Source organism: Octopus sinensis, linkage group LG10, assembly GCF_006345805.1.
Source record: "Octopus sinensis linkage group LG10, ASM634580v1, whole genome shotgun sequence".
In the NCBI taxonomy this organism is placed as follows: domain Eukaryota; kingdom Metazoa; phylum Mollusca; class Cephalopoda; order Octopoda; family Octopodidae; genus Octopus; species Octopus sinensis.
The window spans coordinates 88,839,119-88,863,291 of NC_043006.1; the positions used below are offsets into that span (position 1 = coordinate 88,839,119).

At 36.3% G+C, this 24,173-nt stretch overlaps 1 long non-coding RNA gene across 1 annotated transcript; it reads left to right on the forward strand.

The window, feature by feature from the left end:
• Positions 1–298: 298 nt before the first annotated feature.
• LOC118764989 lies at positions 299–20,520 on the forward strand. The gene is made up of 3 exons (XR_005000831.1): positions 299–312; positions 14,839–14,843; positions 20,473–20,520. It is a non-coding gene; the product is annotated as an uncharacterized LOC118764989 (long non-coding RNA).
• Positions 20,521–24,173: the final 3,653 nt, after the last annotated feature.

The following is a 24,173-nucleotide window of genomic DNA, read 5'->3' on the forward strand; positions in this document are numbered from 1 at the left end:
TTGGATTTGGGTTGCAAGATTCTTTATGTTGAAGCATAATCTATTGTGTCTGGGGAGAGTCATTTTCTTTTTGTGCCATATAATTTAACACACTCACCGGTAAAATTTCCACTATTTTCTTATTTTTATTTTCCTAAAATTTTCGTTGCGTCTTGCGACCTTTTCAATAGTCTTGAATCTGTCTGTCATTTACACTGCATTCCCTTTTGATTGTTTGTGCACATGTGTGTGGGTCAATGTGTATGTGCATGCATGTACGTATGTATGCATGTGTGTATGTATATATGTGTGTATATGCAGATGTATATATGTGTCTGCATCTGTATGTATATATTCTGCATATTCATGTGCTTGCGTGTCCGTGTTTGTGTGTTTTTACGTATGTATGCGTGCGTGTGTTTGTATATGTGTGCACTTGTATGTGTGTGCATGTCTCAGTGTGTGTGTATGTTTTGCAACTATGTATCTTGTTTGTATTTATGGATGTGCATCTCCATATGTGTGGACATGTGTCTCCATATGTGTCCTTGCGTGAAGTAACGTGTGTGTGTGTATATATAGTTATGTATTTCAGTCTTCATTTGCGTATATGTGCTTGTCTGTTCATGTAAGCTATGCACCTAACCGTCTGTATGTTGATCTGTTTATTTTCATATCCATATGCTTACATACATGTGCATATACACATATATACATACATTCACATATACATGCATCTACCTACATAACAGCCCACTAACTATTCTGATCTACCTGTATAAACTGTGGGTATGGGGGAATGATATCCACTATGTATATTTCATATTTAGTATTGGGGAAGTTTCATTTATAAGGAAGTACTCCCGAATTTGTATGAGTGTTGGGTCATTTGGGTGCTTGGATAAGATGCAGATGTCAAGTTGACCTAGGTTGCCTCCATGTTGGGTTTTTTTGTCGTCATATTGTCTCATATGTTCATTTAGTCGTTCCCCAATGCTCCTAGATGTCTCCCCTGTCTATGTCATGTTCATGTCATTACATGCACCTTCTATGCATCTTATGCTGTAAACTATATTTCTAGTTTTGCAGTTAATGCTAGGGCTAATCCTATATACCATGCAGTTATCATTGGTGCATATGGTATTCTCAAAGGGGTACGTCCTCCATAGTTGTGATCTGATGGAGTTCCCTGGCTTTTCAACAATCATAATGTTGAGTCTGATCTCCTTCAGAACGTTTCTAAATCTACGGGCTAGTTTTCCATGGGCTGTGACCTCTACAAACATCACTCCTTGATATATGTCGGTTTTATACCACGTATTCGCCCTGTTTGCTTTGCCACAAGTTATTTTTATCTTATTCCATTCATTGTTTCTATATCTAGGGCAGGTACCACTGGTATCATTACACATAATGTTATCTAATTTTGTTCTAGCCCCTCTTTATACTCGAACCCTATCTTTCTGATCATATCCAGAGAACTACATGCGGTGCATGAAGTTCTGTATATGTTCGTTCGGTTCATAGGATTCGCATAATGGGGACACATTGTTCACTATCCTAACTAAGCTGCTATCAGTATGTTAAGTTTCATGTTGAGTGGCAAAGCTTGTACACTTACTTCTATGGTAAGTATATACATATATATATATATATATATAATATATATATATATATATATTAATATATATATATTATATAATATATATATTATAATTATATATATTGAGTAAAGTTATTTGATTGCAGATCTCCTTTCAGTCTTTTTATTATCACTCGGTCACACATAGTCCCCAGATGGTAACATTGATTTCAAGGCCTTCCCAGATGAGTGACTGGTTATTCAAAGACATTTATAGATTGTAAATTTATTCTGTCCAGTTACATATCAGCATAGTGGTCATTTGCAAACTTTCATTTCTCCTTAGCCCTCACGTCACACAGTTGTTAATGTTTATTTCAGTTGCGTCACGCCCTTCCAATTGCTATAGATTCGTAATGCATCTTACGGCTGTGCCTGTCACCTGGATGGTGAGGAATCCTACATTGGGAGTGGTAACGACTAGGGTAGGGTAACTGACTGCTTATTGTGATAATTCGTCTTTTGGTCCTGTAGCTTTACTCTCTTTTACAAACCCAGTGAACATATATTTCCTATTTCAAAGAAATTCAAACAATAGATATAAGACCCAAGTTAAACAGATTCTCACAATTCAACGTCTCTGGTCGACATTAAGATGCCCACCCCATTTTAGAGCTCCATGACCTTCACTTTTTAGGAGCAAAATCTTTTTAACAGGTTCAATGACACTGGAACTTTGGAATATGCGCATAAAAATCAGTAATATAGGGTACATGTGGCACGATTACAAATTTTTTTAGGGTGTGTAAAGAGGGAAATAACCTTCATCTGCAATTTTGATGAAATTCGAAGCATAGATATTCCAGTTCATTACAGAAATTATAACAGAAAAGTCTAATTCTTCAATTGAATGTAACCGGGCAACGCCGGGTATCTCTGCTAGTTGTATATAAATAAAAAGGGGCAGGCAACAGGTTGCTTAGCCACATACCGAAAAATTAGAAATAGCAGTCAAAGACTGCTTATTTCTATTTTCTACAAATAAGACTCCATATATAACATATCCATGTAATTCGCATATGTAATTCACATATGTAAAACAGAAGGAAAAAATAACGAAAGCACAGACTCTTATTTATATACAATATATATAGAACTTTTTAAAAAAAGTTCCTACCGATAATGGTTATATTTACATACCGAAATCTACCCGTAAATAATTAATTGTTTTTTTTTTAACTATTAAGTGTTTACCCTTATATTATATCTTATATATATATATTATATATATATTATATATATATATATATATATATTATATATATATATATATATATATATATATGTATATATGCCACAGAACCTCCCTCCCAAAACTAGACACCAATATCTAAATTTATCTAATCTTAATAAGATATCTATGAAGATAAACAAATGATATCAATGTAAGTAACCTCCACGACCATGAATCCATAAACACTTTCCTCTTTACTAGAAGAAAGTACAACTCAGAATAACGAGACTAAGACAAAAAAATTCACAAACAAGCATAACAATTATGTATTCTCCATCATCAGTTGCCAAACGAATATCACTATGGTTTCGACACATGGCGAATACTATTCAATCTGGGGGTGTCAGCAGCGTGTGGATCAATAGTAATCAGCATGAGTGAAACATTAGCATAGTATCTAAGTGTGTGTGTGTGTGTGTGTATGTGTGTGTGTGTGTGTGTGTGTGGTGTGTGTGTGTGAGTGCGATACATGAGATTACTAGGTCCCAGCGTAAAATATATTTGGAACGAAAAGTAACACTCTTGCCACTTGCAATCACAACCATGATTTCGTTTATTGTTCCATGTACCTCTGCAGTTACAAAGAGACAGATATACTGGGATTAAATAACATTCAGGTTCTTCCAATACAAGACAATTCCATTTTAATTTTAAATGCCAAAATAGACATAGAAGCTATTCAGTTACAGCATCTCTAAGGTTTTACCAATGAATTAAGATGCTTCTGGTTTATATAGATTAGATTTTATTGATATAAATCGACTGATGAGGCTGATGCAATTGTAAAACTTTCGACTAATTTTCTCAACTTTATAGAAAATTTTGTTTTTATATCTCAAAATTCTGCATTAAAATCTCTTAGTGACTGACATAAAATCGCATTTTTCAAGATTAATATAATAGGCCTGTTTATAGCCACCAGGAAATTACTTGTTCTTAATAATCAAGGCAACATTATTTCTCGGGCAAAAGTTATTCACAAAAACATAACTGCTCAGGGCTGAACTATTTCATGTTACTGAAACGAAGTTTTGATTTTTGAGAATCATATTTGGTAACGATATTTATTATATACAGGATTGCTACAAGAGATAACTCAAGCAACTTTTAAGGCCAAAGCTGCATATTGTTCATTGATAGGAATGGCAAAGTAGTAGAAAACTGCTTCTTTGCTATGTGTGGTGATTGTGATGTCTTTGAGATTTTTCTATATTTAAAGATATATTCGGAGATATATCTAAAGATATATTCGAAGTCTTTCTTCTGAGGTGTTTACGTGAAAAAAATATTAAAATACTATAGATTTTATATCCGAATTATTAGTTTAAGTTCCATAACTTATATCATATCAGGTTGAAGATTAATGATGACAAAATCATGTACTCTACCTCTCAATAGCCGACAAATAACGTCAGGAAATATCTTGTCTGTAAAATCACAGGGTTTCACAGTCGAATGAAAATAACATAGGAATATTTTGTCCCAGGGGTTATAAATTAATATGCTAATGTAGGTGTTGTATGATTTGGGTATTTTTGAAGAATTAAGAAATTAAGTTTCATCCTTCTAATATTAAATGTAGTAAAATGGCAGAATCATTCCGGGCAAGATGCTTAACAGCATTTCATCCGTCTTTACGTTCTGAGTTCAAATTCTGCCAAGGTTGATTTTGCCTTTCATCCTTTCTGGGTCGATAAAATAAGTACCAGTTGAGCTCTGGGGTCGATTTAATTGACTTGGCTCCTCCCCCAAAACTGCTGGCCTTGTGCCTAAATTTGAAATCAATATCAAATGCAATAAAGTCGGTGAGGTGGCAGAAACGTTACCGAGCCGGGCAAAATGTTCTGAGTTCAAATTTCGCCGGGGTTGACTTCGCTTTCGGAGTCCACAAAATAAGTATCAGTTGAACATTGTTGTCAATGTAATCGATTTAAAACTGCTAGCCTTGTGCTAAAATTTGAAATCAATATTAAATGTAGTTGAAACGATAGAGCACAGAGGAGATTCTTCTAAGTTTTACTTTTCCTTTCATCCCTCTATATGGTTGAGAGTTTTCATTTACTTCCAGTCACATATTGGCGATAAGAGCACTGTCCTCTACAGCTTTCAACAATGTTAAAAATAGATAACCCTCCACATTAAATATTAAACCTTTTGTCTCACCTCTCCAGTTGGTACAATCCTTAACAATTACATTGCTGATCTGCTAGCTGCAGACACCGATCGACCGACCGAACACCAACTTAAAACAATAACCGTACTGTCCCCACTTTTCTAAGAGGTTATGTAAGCGATATTACAACTGCTCCGCTTCCTTACACTAAGTAATAAATATAGAATATCTTGGGTAAATGTCCTTAGCTAGTCAAATGTATCTCACATCTTCAATTCTCAGTTAATTTACAGTATTTCACTTTTTCTACTGGTTCCCTTCATAAATGAATAACCTCACTTTTCTCTCCAACGAATAAATCAGTATTTCTTTTTATGCGTATCACAGCTTCCATTTTCCAAATAGTGATCATTAATTTCCCAGAAATCACAGACCAGGACCAAGATCTCCTTCTGATTCGCCGATATAGCTATTTCACTTTAACTATATACATTAAATTTATTTACATATCTTATAGTCGTTTAGGCAGAAGATGACTTGGCACTTTACAATGACTCGGAGAAGACAGGAAGTTATCAGAGTAGAAACTTTGCCCAAACACTCATAACAGCCTGGACCTTACTGGTGGCACACGGACGACAGGAGATGGTGTTAAGGTGACCAACAGATTAAGTATACTACTCAACAATACGAAAGATCTCAACCGCGGGCTTCCACAACGTTTCCATTCACTCAGTTTCTTTCAGAAGACTCGGGTTAACCTAATGCAAACATAACACATATTGGACAAAGATTCGGCACAATGAAATCGAACCCAAATCCAAGAAGTTTCGAAACAAACTTCTCGACCACACAACTATAAGCAAGGCATGATAGCCACAAGCTCCATTTTCTGGTTTACTCAATCTTAAGTCAATACAGATATCACTAATTCCAAATAACCTAACAATTGACTCTCTTTATCACAGTTGAATGAGATAAGAAAATTATTGATTAATTGATTGATTGACTGATTGAACACAATGCAATGAATTTTATCGTTCCACCTAATTCTATTCAAACATTCTATTTTTCCATGATTTTTCATTTGTCTCTCATTCATTTATTTGTTTATTTATATATTTATTTATTGTTTGGATGTTTGCTTTCATTTTTTTTTTCGGTTTGTTTATACTTTTACACTTCCCTTTTATTTTTCATCTGCTTTGTTTTCACTGCTATACATTTATACATCTACGAATCTACACATACATACACACACCCACCCATACATACAACATATACACACACACACGCACACACGCACACGCACACACCTCATTCCATACGTATGTGTATGTAGTAATATATATATAATATATATATACTATATTATATATATGATATATATAGTTATATATACCTATATATGTGTATATATATATGTGATATATATATGCGGATAATATGTATATATACGTACATATATGCAATACATATACTTATACATCGAAAACCACGCATGCAAAATATAGATAAGAGCATACATACGCAAACATTATATATATGTGCATGTGTATGTGTGTATGTATGTATGTACGTGTACAGATATAGAGAATGAGAGATTTACAAATATATGTATTACATATATCTATACGTATAGGTACATGTGTATGCGTGTGTATATATATGTATATATATATATATGTATATATATATAAATATATATATATATAGTTGCTTACAAATACCTTCTAATGATCACCACATCACATCAAACACAGACTTTTGTTTATTTTACTATAATTCTATAGTTTACAACTCCTCACCAAACACCTACACATGCACATACACACACATAGACAAACATACAAACACACAGACGTACATACACACACACTCACACATACGACAGACCGTACATTGCATGTCACTAGATGCTTTCTACGTAACTCTTACAAACTTACTTTCTTCTTTTTTACTTCCTTTCCTTGTTTCTCTCTCTCCATTCCTCATTTACTGTCTTCCCCTTACCCTTTCTTTATTTCTTTCTTGTTTTTGTTTATCAGCATACCTCACTCTAAATGGGACCTATGGTGTATGTAACTCTGTGTGTGTGTGTTTGTATGTGTGTGTGTGTATATGTGCGTGCTGCTTTTGTGAATATTTGGATGAATGAGTAGATGTGCGTATGTTTGATGGCATAAGGGTGTATATATGAATGTGTGCTTTTGATACATGTATAGAATCATATGAATGTATGTATGTATGTATGTATGTATGTATGTATGTATGTATGTATGTGTGTGTGTATGTATGTGTGTATGTAAACACGCATATTTATATATGTGTCTGTGTGTGTGTTTGCTTGTGCGCTTCTTTGTGCTTATAATGTATTATATCATATATGTGTGTCTAAATGAATGCATATATATATATATATATATATATATAGTGGTTGTATACTGTCAACATAACGCTGTTTAGTCCTAGGAAGCATCGACGCTTCCTGTCGGCTTTGACACATTTCCTGTGTCCTTACATTTGTGAAGGGGAGGCAAGCACCCCCACCAGCCAAGATTCACACCTTTATATATATATATATATATTATATATTATATATATATATATAAAACTATACATACATACATATTATATATGTATACAAGTATATGTATTGTATATTATGTAGGTGTATATATACTATATATGCATACATATAATGTACTAACATAAAACATTCATTATTACATTCGTTGGTATATATAATAATATATATATATAATAGTATATATATATATATATATATGATATAATATATATTAATAGTATAATTAATATATATATATATAAGTGTATGTATATATAAGTGTATATATATATTTCTTCTTTAATCTTTATCCCCGTCTGTCTTGATAGACAATGGGTTGCGCCAAGGGTGGGGACTACTTTGATGATGGTGCAGCGTCTGCTGTGACTGAACAGTCCAATTCTAGAGTGGCAGTCCTTGGTACAGTTGCTGCACACGAACATCGATGGGTACGTGTGGGGTGTTGCTGCAGTTGTCCTCCTCCTGTCCCGCCTGTCAACCACAGCTGTGCTCTCTCTCTCCTCAGCCATGGAAACGCCTTTCCTCACCGTCCGACGCCAGGCAGAGCGGTCAGCAGCTGTTTCCTCCCACGTGTCCACACAGATGTTGGCAGTTCTCAGGTCGCGCTTGCACACGTCCCTGTATCGTAGCTGTGGACGTCCCTTGGGTAAGTGTATATATATATATAAAAGTATATGTATGTATATTATGTATGTGTATATATATATACATATATATGCATATATATATACATACATTTATATATATATATACACACGTACACATATATATACACATACATTTATACATTCGTTTATATATATATATATATATATGTATGTATGTATATATGTATGCATGTATGTAGGTAGGTAGATAGGTAGGTAGGTAGGTAGGTAGGTAGGTAGGTAGGCAGACAGGTAGATGTTTATGTATATTCAGAAGTAATTGCCATATTTATACAATATGCGTATCTAAATGATGTTTGGTGTGTGTATATATTTGTATTTGTGCATTTTGCGTGTGCATGCATAAGTGTATGTTTAGTATGTGCATGTGTGAAACAGATGCAGTATGCACTGAACGCCATTGAGCTGCAACAACTGAGCTCTGTCCAATGCGCCTTTCAGAAGACGAGTTGAGATTCCATAAAACAGATGTCCGTTTAACAAGGAGGACATATCTTCTCTATTGTCTGGAGACAGCATCTACTAAATACATAGAAATCTCTATTAGTATACATCATTCATAATGGCTGTTTTATTGCTGTTATTGCTGTTATTCTTGTTGTTGTGGTGGTGGTGGTGATTGTTGATGTTGTTGGTGATAGTGGTGATGATGAAAATCATCATCGTGATCATGAGATTGTGGTTAATGGTGACGCTGATGATATGAAGTTGAATGAGTGATACACAATTGCTTAATATTATAGACTTGCCTGTATATTACATAAAGATCATATGTATATATGTATATATATATCTATATATATATATATATATACATTCACACACATGTCCGTTCTAAATACTCTTTTACTCTTTTACTTGTTTCAGTCAATTGACTGCGCCCATACTGAAGCACCGCCTTTAATCGAGCAACTCGACCCCGGGACTTATTCTTTTGTAAGCCCAGTACTTATTCTATCGGTCTCTTTGCCGAACCGCTTGGTAACGGGACATAAACACACCAGCATCGGTTGTCAAGCAATGCTAGGGGGACAAACACAGACACACAAACGCACACACGCATATATATATATATATATACATATATATACGACGGTCTTCTTTCAGTTTCCGTCTACCAAATCCACTCACAAGGCTTTGGTCGGCCTGAGGCTATAGTAGAAGACACTTGCCCAAGGTGCCACGCAGTGGGACTGAACCCGGAACCATGTGGTTGGTAAACAAGCTACTTACCACACAGCCACTCCTGCGCCTGTGTTTATAAATGTACACTATTTGTAAACAGATTAGTGTATTAATGGAACCAGTATTACACCTGTAAATAACCTCCTCACTTGATAAAGATGCAACACACTCTGCTTCCTCAAGAATTGAGTTTTCGTTTTGGACTGTAACGCATTTTTATACGAACAAACTCGCAGATAGACAGACAGACAGACAGACAGACAGACAGACAGACAGACAGATAGACAGACAGATAGATAGATAGATAGATAGATAGATAGATAGATAGATAGATAGATAGATAGATAGATAGACAGACAGACAGACAGACAGACAGACAGACAGACATACAGTCAGATAGATAGATAGATAGATAGATAGATAGATAGATAGATAGATAGATAGATAGATAGATAGATAGATAGATAGATAGATAGATAGCATTGAGATTACTGACGTTATTTGAATTATCCTTCTTGCAGTGATTGAAATGCGGAATACGCACAGCTGTAGAGGTCCCCTTCTTTTCAACTCACAAAGAGATACAGCCTTTGGTAATCTAGATCCGCGTTCCTTCATCAGCATCTCAGACTTTAGCGTACACCTACTTCCTAATACCATTACTGGCCACTGATTATTAGTTTTCAATTTTATACAGTACTAAAAGAAGCTTTTATCTCCTAACTGCAAAGATAATCGCAGATGATCAGTACGTTACATATGGGGCGATTTTGCCGTATGTATACGTCTGTATGATTTCTGTGTTTGTGTGTGGGGTGCATATATATATATATGTGTGTGTGTGTGTGTGTGTGTGTGTGTGTGTGTGTGTGTGTGACCTCGTGAGTACCGCTGGCGATTTTTTCCTCTTTCTTCCCTTCTCAGGATCTTTCCTTCTCCTATGTTTCCGACGAAGAGCTTCGCTCGAAACGTTAAACCCTCCTTCTTCCCTTCTTTCCTGAGCGTCCAATAATACTTTATTTGTTCCACGTCCTCGCGTTGTTATGTTTTTTTGTTTTTTTGTGTTTTCTTGTTTGGATTAATTATATATATATATACAATTTAAAAATAGCATAAAATCTTCATAAGAATTTATCAAGTAGTTAGCGTGAAAAACCTCATAAGAGAAGAAAACCATAAATTTTTTCCTTTAGAGGGCATTATTACACATAGATGCCTCACGCTAGGAGGAACTCTTAAAGTCAAAACTACTAAAATATATATATTATAATTGTCATTAAATGCGACTAGGGTGTTAGGAAACACCTACATTGCTAGAAGTAGGAGCTAAACCACTCTAATGCTGCAGTTAATGCACATGAATGAAAACATACACTAACAGGGACCACAATTGCCCGAAAAGTGTCGATCGGGAATGTTTAATCCTGACTTCAGTTTCGGCTATTTCCGTTATCTCATCAGTTAATCTCGCTCGATTGTTCGGCTCTTTTCTAGGTAGGTGTTTCTTAACGACCTAGTCGCATTTAATGACAATTATAATTCTCCTTTTTGGTGAAACACTGCAAACATCTAATTATAAACGTATATAGTTCATAATATATATAAATAGATAATATTTGTATTGAATATATATATGTGTATATGTGTGTGTGTGTTTGTGTGTATGTGTGTGTATGTATATGTATGTATATGTATGTATGTAGGAATGTATATGTATACATATACGTATTGATATATATATGCACGTGTGTGTGTGTAGTTATTTATATATACAGTGGAAGTTCGGTTTACGAATGCCTTTCATCGCGAACAAATTGGTCTACGAACAGTGTCTTGAGTAACGAACATGCAAGCAGGCAACAATGGTTAGCCACAATCTGGAAGTACCAGCAGGAGAGCGCCATTACTGTCTACCTTTCGCCAAGCGTACATACTTGCATATCCTTCTCTTGAATTTCCTATGGGAAAAACAGTCTCTGTCTACGAACATTTCGCGTGACGAACAGTCATCGGGAATGAATTAAATTCGTAAACCGAGGTTCCACAGCATATTAAAAAATTGAATTAGCAACTACATGAGTGGAAAATGAACCAGTGTTATTTAATAAGGCATTAAAACAGAATGCTACTCCCCAGACACAACAATATATATATATATGTGTGTGTGTATGTATATATATATATATATATATATATATATATATATATGTAATATATATATATATATATATATATATATATATATATATATATATATATTATATATATGTATATGTATACATACACACACACACATGCAACACACACGCATACACACACACACATATACATATATATATAATATAGATATAGAGAGAGAGAGAGAGAGAGAGAGAGATCTGCATATATATAAATATATGTATGTGTGTGTGTGTGTGTGTGTGTGCAGGAAATGGAGATGTAACATCTGTTCAACGTCTCCTTTTCCACCATACTTATAAACTACACCATTTTTCAATTCTTTTGTAGCTACATTTACTCAGTTTGTCTTCCTTGTACTTCTGCCTTCTAATATCAACAGATGTTTCTTTTCTTTCGCTTTCATCTTGCTTACACATATTCTACATAAACACCGCCACCATTCTCATTTCCTCTGATGACATATGTCTTACCTTATATACCTTGCTAATATACATACGTATCTCTTTCTTAGTTCACAATAATTCGTGTTCCACGTATCCTTTTTTTTTTTTTGTTATTCATCATTCACTAATCTTTAATATGCTACTATTTTACTTAGTCATAATTTTCACAACAGTCCTTTGGTAGATTTTTATTAGCTGTTACATGATAACAATCTAACATCATGCGAGTGAGGTCATATAAGGATTGGAGCTGAACTAAGTTTCGGTCTCATGAGAAGAAGTAGATGTGTTAATGAAACAAAATACAAATTCCTCCAACATCTAAGAATCTAGTCTCTCACGAATGCACCTTTACTTACTCTTTTCAATGTGGGGAACTGAACCTATTTACAATAAATTGTTCTACACAGAAACAATGAAATTGCACGTTGTGGATTTGAACTAACAACTTATGAGTAGTTAATCCAATACCTTACCTACTCATCCACCTCAGTTTTATGAACAGAAAACATTGGCAATATTTCATCAATAAGAAATGTTGTTTAATTAATTATAATTAAAAAAAGGTACGCAAATTGCACGGCGGGATATTTATGAAGGTTCGTGGGGAACCTCGGCATCAGATTCATTAGATATTGAAAAATAATTAGAGGAGAGGAGATTACAGGATATTAAAAGCAGCCATGAAGCAGAAGATTCATTAGATACTATTGAAAGTTCTGTTAATATGATGATCTAACTTAATACTTGAGATTAGAAAAGTTTATGAAGCATATTGATACAGCATGATAATAAGATATAGGCAGTGAATGGAGAATGTTTATCGAATTTCAAGAGAAATAAGGAAAACATGATCTGTTAGGTGCATAACATTAATTTGCAAGAGAGAAACAACGTGTGATATTTCAGAAGGGTTGGTTATTAGAGAAATCAGCTGACGTGAACAGAAAATATGTTATTGGCTGTTGTATTGTCTGGCTTCGGGTTAGATCTGATCGTATATATTTGTACAACTTTGTTTGAGTATGAAAACTGCCACAAGAACAAATACTTCTTAATATTTTGTGTTTGAATAACCAGCTATAATTGGTTATAACACTAAGGTGTTCCAGCTGCGATAGGCTACTTACGTTCAATGTATGAGTGTGTGTGTGTGTGTGTGTGTGTGTGTGTGTGTGTGTTTGTGTGTGTGAGTGAGTGTGTGTGTGTGTGGTGTGTGTGTGTGTGTGTGTATGTGATATAATATACACAGAATTTAAATACGAGCTACAAATAGTTTCATGCTGTGGAAACACAATAATTCGGGAGATTTATATATGATGCTTTGAGTCTCTGAGAGAATGCTTGCAGACATAAGGCATGACATAGATCCATAGTATGAAGCTTGTATTTGAATACTGTGTACATTAAATGATAGTTATCTCTCACTGGATGGAATATCTTTTTCTTAACCCTACTAAAAACCAAACAGTAAACTATGTTTGTGTGTGCTTGTGTGTGCGTGTGTGTGTGAGTGTGTTTTGTTTGTTTGTTTGTTTGTTTTTATATTTAGTTGTAATAAAAACAATTTTACAGGGATTATTCTATACTTTTGTAGAGTACAAGGTTATTCTTAAACAAGAATGTTGTTGACAATGACTTCGAAGTTTCGACCAATTAAACCATCGTCGGACTGCCCCGGACTGCTGTTACTGTTGGCCGCATTGTTGGTGCTGTTGTTGATGTTGGTGACGGTGCTGTCGTTGTTATTGGTACTGCTATCACTGCAGTTGCTACTGTTACTGACGGATACACCTCTGCCTTGAGTTGCAACGACCACTCATTGCGCATTCACTGTTAACTCCATATGAGCATCCTGCTTCTGTGAGGGGTTCAAGATGTGATCATTAAAATCTTTTTAACCTGGGGCGCACAGCTGAATATGACCCTTATGTTATGTCTATTAAATAATGTAAATAATGTAATGTATAAGTATATGTAATTTTAAGAAATTACAGATAACTGTGTTGTCGAATGCTCCCATCGCCACATCGAAGGAGCCCACTAGATCAATTTGTTTGATTAAAGTCGAACCTCTGTTGGACAGCAGAGTTTTCCTAACATGCATTATTACATCTACATCTCTATCACTCATGCCAGTAAACTCCCTAGCGAACATAAGGGATTTAACTAGTAGTCCTTTTGATATAGACGGATAAAAATCTACTATATTAAATTGGGTATATCATAAGGAGTGATTGGATATTCACCTTATATCATCGTTGATATTTCCGAGTTAGTTGGGATTTTACAAAGAACCGTAAAGCCCTATCTGAAATTTTTGCAGATGCATAACTGAAAAAAAAACTTGCTTTAAAAAAGAGGGTAGGTTCGCTTCGAAGGTTTCAGGGTCTTTAATTCTGGATGGGAACCTTCTAGATTTGATGTTGTATTGACAAGGGCGGTGTTGCTTGGTCATAGAAGTATGCCTGTATTCTCATGTACTTATGAGGTCGGTGGTCTTCTCGAGTAGCATCCTCGTGTAAAATTTGTTTGATGGCGTGGGTATATTTTTCGTTGAGTAACGAAGATCATATAATTCATGTCTCTAAAGAGAGTATCTTTTGTAACTATGTACACGCACACAACAAGTGAGGCATCTATAGAACACAAACCATGTAGTGACCTATTGCAATACACTTTGCGACCGGGGTGCGTGAAGAATCAGTCAGTTGCTCATAAGTCCGAAAAAAGCTCACCCCAAAACATTCTTTGAGCAGTAATATTTAGTGGTGTCATTGGTTATGGCTGGTCAGAAAGTTAGCATTGGTTTCGCGTCTGCATGCTCTTAGCAATGTAAGCGACTCTGGACGGAAGCATATAACATCTTTACAAATGGAGTTAGAGTGCAGTCTTCGTCAATCAGGGATGTTAAAAAACCCTGAAACGAAATTATTCGAAGGAAAACCGTTCCTGGGTGAGACGGTTTCAAATGTGTTCAGTTATGTCCAAAAGGGGTCAGTTTATGTACGGTCTCCTTTCACTAGTCAGCAAGTGGGGAATTCTATGTCTTCAACATGACTTTTCTCTCATGAAGGCACCTACTAAAAACATAACTTTTGAAAGCGCTTTTTTGGGATCCTTACCCTCAAGACCAAGCAAAATCTGCACGCCTACTCTCGCTGAGGTATAGTCCAGGCTGTTCCTGAAGCTTCCATTTTATCCTGTATGGTGTTCTATCTTCTTTTAAACACTATATGTATTCCGTCAAATAAATAACATTGCGCCGCCCTTAGATCCTAATAGAGGTCCTATGGTTATCTAGATGTTACTTAAAGGGCACATTGTATGTATGTATGTATGTATGTATGTATGTATGTATGTATGTATGTATGTATGTATGTATGTATGTATGTAGTATGTGTGTGTGTATGAATGTATGTATATATGTATGCATGTATGTATGCGTGACTGTATGATACGAAGCTTGCTTCCCGACCACTTGCATCGGTGGGCAAGTGTCTTCTTCTATAACCTCGGGCCGACCAAAGCCTTGTCATAGGATTTGGTAAACGGCAACTGAACGAAGCCCGTCGTATGTATGTGTGTGTTGTGTATATATATAGTATATATATATTATATATATATATATATATATATATTTATTTTATAGAAGGAGCTTCTACAGGACTAGAACTGTTTCATTCAAAAGAAATCATCAGGAAGCTTCCTGAAGATTTCTTTTGAATGAAACAGTTCTAGTCCTGTAGAAGCTCCTTCTATAAATAAATTAATTTACTCTGCTATGTATTGAGTACCTTATTTACTGCGGTTAACCCCGACTCAACCGGGGGGCATATATATATATATATATATATATATATATATATATATATATATATATTATATATATATATATTCATGTGTGTGTGTAATAAATACGGGTGCGATGGGTAAATTGTCGACATTTTATATTTTTTATTTCGCGCATGCGCATTGGTTGTTTTTGATTTTGTCGACTACACAGTACAGTAGGGCGAGTTGGGCTCCGTCAGTAAGAAAAACAGCACCATGATATAATTCACTCTGCCAGAAATTTGGAAACAACATGCTGTACTGCTTGGTATTCACACCGGAAGCTACAATATGAACATTTCAGTGTGTTTGGGTGTCAATCTGAAGACAATGCAGAGGATTCGGAAAGAGTTGGATGAGACTAATAGTGATTACGAAGGTACAGCAGCTTAGGAAACTCACTCTGATCGTTCTGATAAGTAAAGAACTCATGCATTTGTTCGTGAGATCCAGGCCATAATTGACAACAATCCTGCCAAGTCAATCAGGTCCATTGCCAGGGATATGGGAGTTTCGAGTGTCTAAGTTTCTTATCAGGCAGGTAGTGCACGAAGACATTCTGTATTCTTCATACAAGATGAGAAAGAGCCAATTTTTATCCCAATCCATCAAGGACAAGAGGTAAGACCACGCTACGACGCTTTTGAACAAACTCAAGCAACCCCTCCAATCGATCGTGCTTTGGTTTTTCTCAGATGAGAAAAATTTCTTTCAGGATCATATGGTGAACACATAGAACAACCGTTGGCGTGCCGTGTCCGCAAATCATGTAACGAGAGTGATAAAAATCAAACATCCAGTCAATATCATGGAGTGATCACTAGTGATGGTGACGTTTGCCTCCATTCATCTTCTCACACAGCTTCAGACTCAGCACGGAGGCCTACATCAGGTGCCTTATGTCTGGCAACAGGGCTCTACACCATGCCACATAAGCAGAAGTGCCAGTCATGACTGTCAGACAATTTCTGCGAGCACATCACTCTACCATCTGGCCACCTAACTCCCCAGACTGCAACCCCCTTCATTATTTTGTGCAGAGTGCAGTTGATCAAGAGACCAACAAAACCCCTTGTAATACCAAACATGAACCGAAGGCAACAATTATGGCAGTATTCACCAAATCAAACAAGGAGACCATCCAGAAGAGTTGCAGGAGATTCCGAAGTCGTCTGGAGGCTGTGGTTGAAGCCAATGGCGATTTTATTGAATAAATTTACTTTTTAGTATTTCAAGATATTTTTATGTATTTTTGGTAAATACATGTTAAAATGAGGTCTTCGTATTTGCGTAATTTAAACGACAATTTACTCACCGTGTGTGTGTGTGTGTGTGTGTGTGTGTGTGTGTGTGTGTGTGTGTGTGTGTGTGTGTGTGTGTGAGCATTCGTGCACGAGTGTGTGTGCGAATATGTGCGTGTGTGTATGTATATATCTTTGTGTGCGTGTCTCTGTGTCTCTGTTTGCCCCCTTTCTCCCCTATCACCGATTGACAACCGGTGTTGGTGTGTCTAAGTCCCCGTATTTGCAGCGGTTCGGCAAATAAATATTAGAATAAATACCCCTGGTGTCGATTTGTCCGACTATAAAACCCTTCAAGGCGGTGCTCCAGCATGCCCGCAGTCAAATGTTGAAACAAGTAAAAGAATAAAAGAATAAACATACACAAATATGTATGTATACTCACACACACATACATATCTATTTCTTTACTTCCCACAAGGGGCTAAACACAGAGGGGACAAACAAGGACAGGCAAACGGATTAAGTCGATCACATCGACCCCAGTGCGTCACTAGTACTTAATTTATCGACCCCGAAAGGATGAAAGGCAAAGTCGATCTCGGCGGAATTTGAACTCAGAACGTAACGGCAGACGAAATACGGCTACGCATTTCGCCCGGCGTGCAAACGTTTCTGCCGGCTCGCCGCCTCCACGCACATACATATATAACACATCTTTGTACGCCTGCACACCTACCACATATATTTCTCTTCCTGTGACTTCCCATTTATTTATACTTATGCATGGTGTCGCCCGTCTACGTCTCTATTTGCTTCTTTATACATGTCTATGTTTGTCTTTATGTCTGCAAATCTATCTGAATGTCTCTCTTGATATGTCTGGGATACGAGTGGAATGAGGAAACAAAAAATAAAGATAATACGAAATAATAATTAAAAAACTGAACCAAAAATAAGCCAAAAATATAGTAGTAGTAGTAGTAGTAGTAGTAGTAGTAGTAGTAGTAGTAGTAGTAGTAGTAGTAGTAGTAGTAGTAGTAGTAGTAGTGGTGGTGGTAGTGGTCGCCGTCGTCGTGCTGATGGTGGTGGTAGTAGTAGTAGTAGTAGTAGTAGTAGTAGTAGTAGTAGTAGTAGTAAAATCCAAACGCTAAAATAAAATAGAAAAACAAATATTAATGTTGCAAAAAGTGAAAAACCAATGAACATTAAAATATAACTGTACAGTAGGTCCTAATAACATATATATATATATATATATATATATATATATATATATATATATATATATATAATATATATATATATATATATATATACTTGAATAAAAGGTGACATCGTACATAAACTATATATATATATATGCGTGAGATGATATATGCATATACACACATTCACACACAAGTATGTGCCTGTGTGGGTGAGTGTGTGGGGGGATGCGTGTGTGTATGTGTATGTGTGTGTGTGTGTGGAAATATGAAATATAAATAATAAAAAGATTACGTTGGTGAATATAAGGTCATTATGATGGTATTAGATGAGTTTTGTAACAGGGTTTATGACAATATATTTGTAAAATGTTCATATATTTATATGTATGTATATATACATAGAGAGAGAAAAGAAAGAGAGAGAAACATATATATATATATAGACATACACACACACACACACACACAGACATATATATATATATAATACATATATTAATATATAATATATATATAATATATATATATATATATATATATATATATATATATATATATATACAAATATACACACATATATAAATACATTTTGATATATATTTTTGTAGAATGGTTTTTATCTCGTTGGGATCGATATCTGTAGAGAGAAATACGTAGATAAGAAATAATTTTCCTTTTTATTTCGCAATATGTTCATATAATTTTTTTTTCTTGTCAACCTTCATTTTTGTTGATCAACAGCCGATAAACAGAAGGATGTATGTGAGTGTGTACATACATGCATGCATACACACACACATACACAAACACACACACAGGCAATCAGTCGGATAAATACATATATAGAAGATAAGCACAAACACACAGAACGGTAAACATACACATACGGGGACAACTCACGGAAACAGACATTTGTAGTGGAAATAAGCAAATAGACAGCCATATATGAATACTTATAAATGAAGTGGAGGTAAATTAACACTTCTTATGTATATGTATATGCTATTTATACTCTCATACACACACACACCACACACACACACAAGCGTATACACACATATGTAATGGAGAAATTGTACAAAATGTATAAATGGATGATGAGTAAAGCACCGACACAGTTTCGGTTAGCTGTTGTTATCCGTAGATTTATTGCAGGAACTTCGTAGTGGTGGTTGGCATAACAGTATTAATAAAATAGGAGATGGAATGTGTAATAGACTTAATTGGGTACAACATATGTTTCGACCCGTTCTGGGTTTCTTCAGGTACAACAACAAAACTTCTTACTAGAGGTTTCTTGAGTCGGCTTACGTACCGCTATATGTCCCTCAAATTCGAGAATGAGTAAAATCAGAGAAAAATTATTGAAGCGTAGAAAATTCAAATATCAACGTGAAAACTGTACATGAACGATTTAGGGCAGCGGAAGCTACGCAGTAGGGGTGCTATGTGTATATATGTGTGTTATGTGTATGTATGTGTGTGGATTTATGTGTGCTATTTTATTTTACACACATGTATGTATGTATGTATGTATGTATGTATGTATGTATGTATGTATGTATGTATGTATGTATGTGACCATTCAAAATGTGACCGCGTGTGCACCGTTGGCGATTTTTTTCCTCTGTCTTCCCTTCTCTGGATCTTTCCTTCTGCTATGTTACCAACGAAGAGCTCTGCTCGAAACGTTAAACCCTCCTTCTTTCGTTCTTTCCTGAGCGTCCAATAATACTATATTTGTTCCACGTCCTCGCGTTGTTGTGTTTTTTTGTGCTTTCTTGTTTGGATTAACTATTTATGTATGCATGTATATGTATATATGTATATAAATGTATATATTTAAACATTATCGGTCACACATACATAGTGTATGTGTTTATACACCAACATTGCTGTGGAATAGCGTCCAAAGAAAACTCCCTACAGGAAGCCTAGTGTTCAAGAACACCTGAATGCCACAGACCAAGTGATATAACTAGCCTTGGGATCACTGAAAACGGGAGATACCGATATTTCGCACTTTTTTTTTTGGCTTATCAATACCATGTACTCGAATCATCTCGAAATGAAATGAGTCGCTGGTCTGAGACATAGGCAAATAAAGTGAAATCTATTTACTGATGAGCTGCAGCGTAGCACATATGATAGAAAATTAAATTACGAATTAAAAACAGCTCTAGGAATGTAAACATTTTCAGTTGCGCATGCATAATGTATATGTTTTATTCATACGGTATATTTGCTGATGGATAGCGACCAGGGAAAGCTCCCTAAGTATGTATGTATGTGTGCGCGTGTGTGTGTGTGTATACATATGATGTTTTATATATACATATATATATAATTAATATAGACAGGCGTGTGCAATGGAAAACTATGATTATCACTGAATATGACTCGGGTTTAGAACATCTACATTGCTAGAAAAAGAGTTACGAAATTAGCCCAAACTGACCGATCAGTATAGGGAATTTCTCGACCAGTGGTTTCAGGGGCTTACAGTACACACGTATACAATTATATGCTTTAACTACAGCATTAGAGCTTTTTAACTCTTATTTCAGGCAATGTAATCATATTTAATGACAATTATATATATAGGCGCAGGAGTGGCTGTGTGGTAATAATATGAAATTATATGAATATACATATATAAAATTGTATATTTGTGTGTATATATAACTTTGTATTTGCTTATGTGATTGAGCATGAGTGTATAAATTTTTAAGTGTGTAAAAGTATTACATTCGTTAATTCTTTTACTTGGTTCACTTATTTGATTGCGGCCATGCTGGAGCACCGCTTTTAGTCGAGCAAATCGAGCCCAGGACTTATTCTTTGTATTGGTCTCTTTTGCCGAACCGCTATGTTACGGGGACATAAACACACCAATATTTCTCAAGCGATGTTGGGGGGATAAAGAACACACACAAACACATACAGACACGTAAATCACGTAAATATATAAATATATATACATATATATATATATTATATATTATATATATATATATATATATATATATTATATATATATATATATTACGAGGGGCTTCTTTCAGTTTCTGTCTACCAAATCTACTCACAAGGCTTTGATTGGTCCGAGGCTATAGTAGGAGACACTTTACCCAGAGTGTCATGCAGTGGGACTGAAACAGGAACTATGTGGTTGGTAAGCAAGCTACTTTAATTCAAAAAATTTTCCCATAAAGGCATGATACAGGGTAGCTTGCGGGCTGGACAAAGACATTGATGAGATGAATGATGAAATAAAATGATATTAATGGGAGAAGACAAAAAACGCCCGCCGATTTTTGCTTCTCTAAAACATTTTTTTTACACAAAAAACAAAGCGAGGTATTGAACCTCTTACTTCCGTTTTTACAATTTTTGGACTTAATAGTCCATTTACAAATTGAGGCGCTGAGCCTCTTACACAATTAAACATTATAACACTGAGGCTTTTCAATCTCTTGTCAATTTTCCTCCCCAACAACGTTTGTGCCCGTATACTCCGCCATTACCCACGCCTCGTTTAAAACCAAAGCGGACTCCGAGTCGGCGTCGTCTGGCCACAAGCGATATTCCTCTTTGAGTCCCTCCAGCCTACGTATCACGGGCAACGTTATGGAGGCCATTCGGGTTCCCGTGTGAAAGTTAAAGGTATTCCCTTAGAGTGTTTTTTCACCACCTTTTCTACATCTCCACCTCTGTAGAATAAGATCAATAATTTGTCTTCCTCCGCGGTCGAGGTAGTCAATTCTACCGTTGGCGGCACAATTCCAGCCAACGGTGTCTCTTCCTCTGCCTGTGGCACAACCGACGAGGTTACAGCTTCCTCTGTCGGTGGCACGATTCCCACCGAAGATGCCTCGGGACGAGTCGGCAGTACACTGCATACCTCCGGCACTGTCCCATTCATTTTCTCTTTTTCTTTTTTATCTTTGGTGCGGGAGGGGTTGGCTCCTTCGCCATAACTGCAGGAACCTCGCTTCCTACCGCAACCCCGGGATCCCTCGGAGAGCAACCATTATTGCTCCCCTTCTTCCTTTTTCTCCCCTTTTTTCGGGCGAGATCACTCTCCCCTCCTCCATCTCTCCTTCCGAAGGAGGAGGGGAAGGGGTTCTCCCACAACTAACTGCTCCAGGACCCTGCTCTGGGCCTTGGGACAGTTCTTCTTAATATGGCCAGGCTCCAGGCACTGATGACACTTGGGTAGGGGGGGGGGTTCCTCAAGAATCACTGGATCCGGCCATCCTCAAAAAATCTGAGAACACCAGATCATAGGCTGATTGGGTCTACAGGGTCAAAACTGCTTTTGACCCCACCCAATCAGCCGCAGGCATCATTTTAATATTCAAATGCTTGGCTCCGCTGCCACCCAGACCCCGGTAGATAGTGTCCTCTATCCAGTCGGGATCTGTCCGGGTGGCAGCCCACACACCCAAGCTCCTGTCAATTTCCTCCTACGATATGTGGGCAGGAAAAGAATTTTCTCCCCTTCTAGGGGCTGGCTCGAAAAAATGCGAGCCTCCTCAGGAGTATCAAATAGCAACCATATTGTTGCATATTTGATACCCCTTGCAATAAACTTAATGGTTGGCAGGTATTCTGCCAACTCCTTCTCAATATCTACTAAGAGAACACAGTGATGGTGTCGAGGGACTTGGAATATGTCCTCAACACCACCGTCTCTCTCTTAAGGTCCTTTACCCACTGTTTGGAGGGCACGATTTCCCACTCCAAGACAGTGTTTTTATTTTTTGCCATACTTTGCAAAAAAAAAAACACAGGAAAAAGTTCAAAAAAGTTCAAAACCAAATACATGTCCAAAGAAACACAAAGAAAGAACAGAAAGACAGGACAGAGAAAAGAACAAAGGAAGACAGTTCCAGCACGGCCACACAATTCCACCACTTAGGTAATCCGGATCCACAGGTAATCCGCAAATAATCCACAGGTAACCCTCTAGCATATTGCTTCACACAGGTACTCCAGTTCACCGTAGCAGCAAAAGAATTCCTCCACGAATGGGTCAAATTTTTATAAACTTTTCAAATTTTGGTAGCGATCACGCCCACCAAAACAAAACAATTCTCACTGCTAAGTGAGTTACTCAGCGCGACTGCAGCAGACAAATGTTCGAGACCCAGTGGGGATTTCTTATATGAAAAAAGGAAAAACAATGTCATAGAACAAATTCCCCACTAAGTCCCTTAAAAAACAAGTGCCTAACTTGCAGTCGTGCCTCTTCAACAGTGTTCAATCCCAAAATCAAGTAGCAAACACGCATGCCCGTAAGCAAGCTACTTACCACACAGTCACTCCTATGTCTATATATGTACGTATTGTCATCGTTTCCGTTTGCTAAAACTTTAGGCATTCAGCTTTCAATTGAGTCAATTCTTCCGTTAAAGGTTTTCATGTTAATACAAATATACATATATGTGTCTGTCTACGCACACGCGTATATGTATTTATGAATGTATGCATATATTGTATGTATGTATGCATGTATGTATGTATGTTCTATTTTTTCCTCGAACAAACCAATGACATGAATGATTTAGGCGGCGAAAGCTGCGCAGTAGGGGTGCTATGTGTATGTATATGTGCTATGTGTATATATGCGCGTGGATATATATTTATGTATGCATGTATCTATATAGGTATATATGTGTGCGTGTGCATACATGTATCAAAATACAGAACCCCAGCGATGTCTCGCAGAAAATACAGAACCCCAGCGATGTTGCACACCTGCAGCAGGAGTTGGACTTAATCTACAGATGGGCTGAGGATAATAATATGCAGTTTAATGCTGAAAAATTCCAGGCCCTGCGCACCAG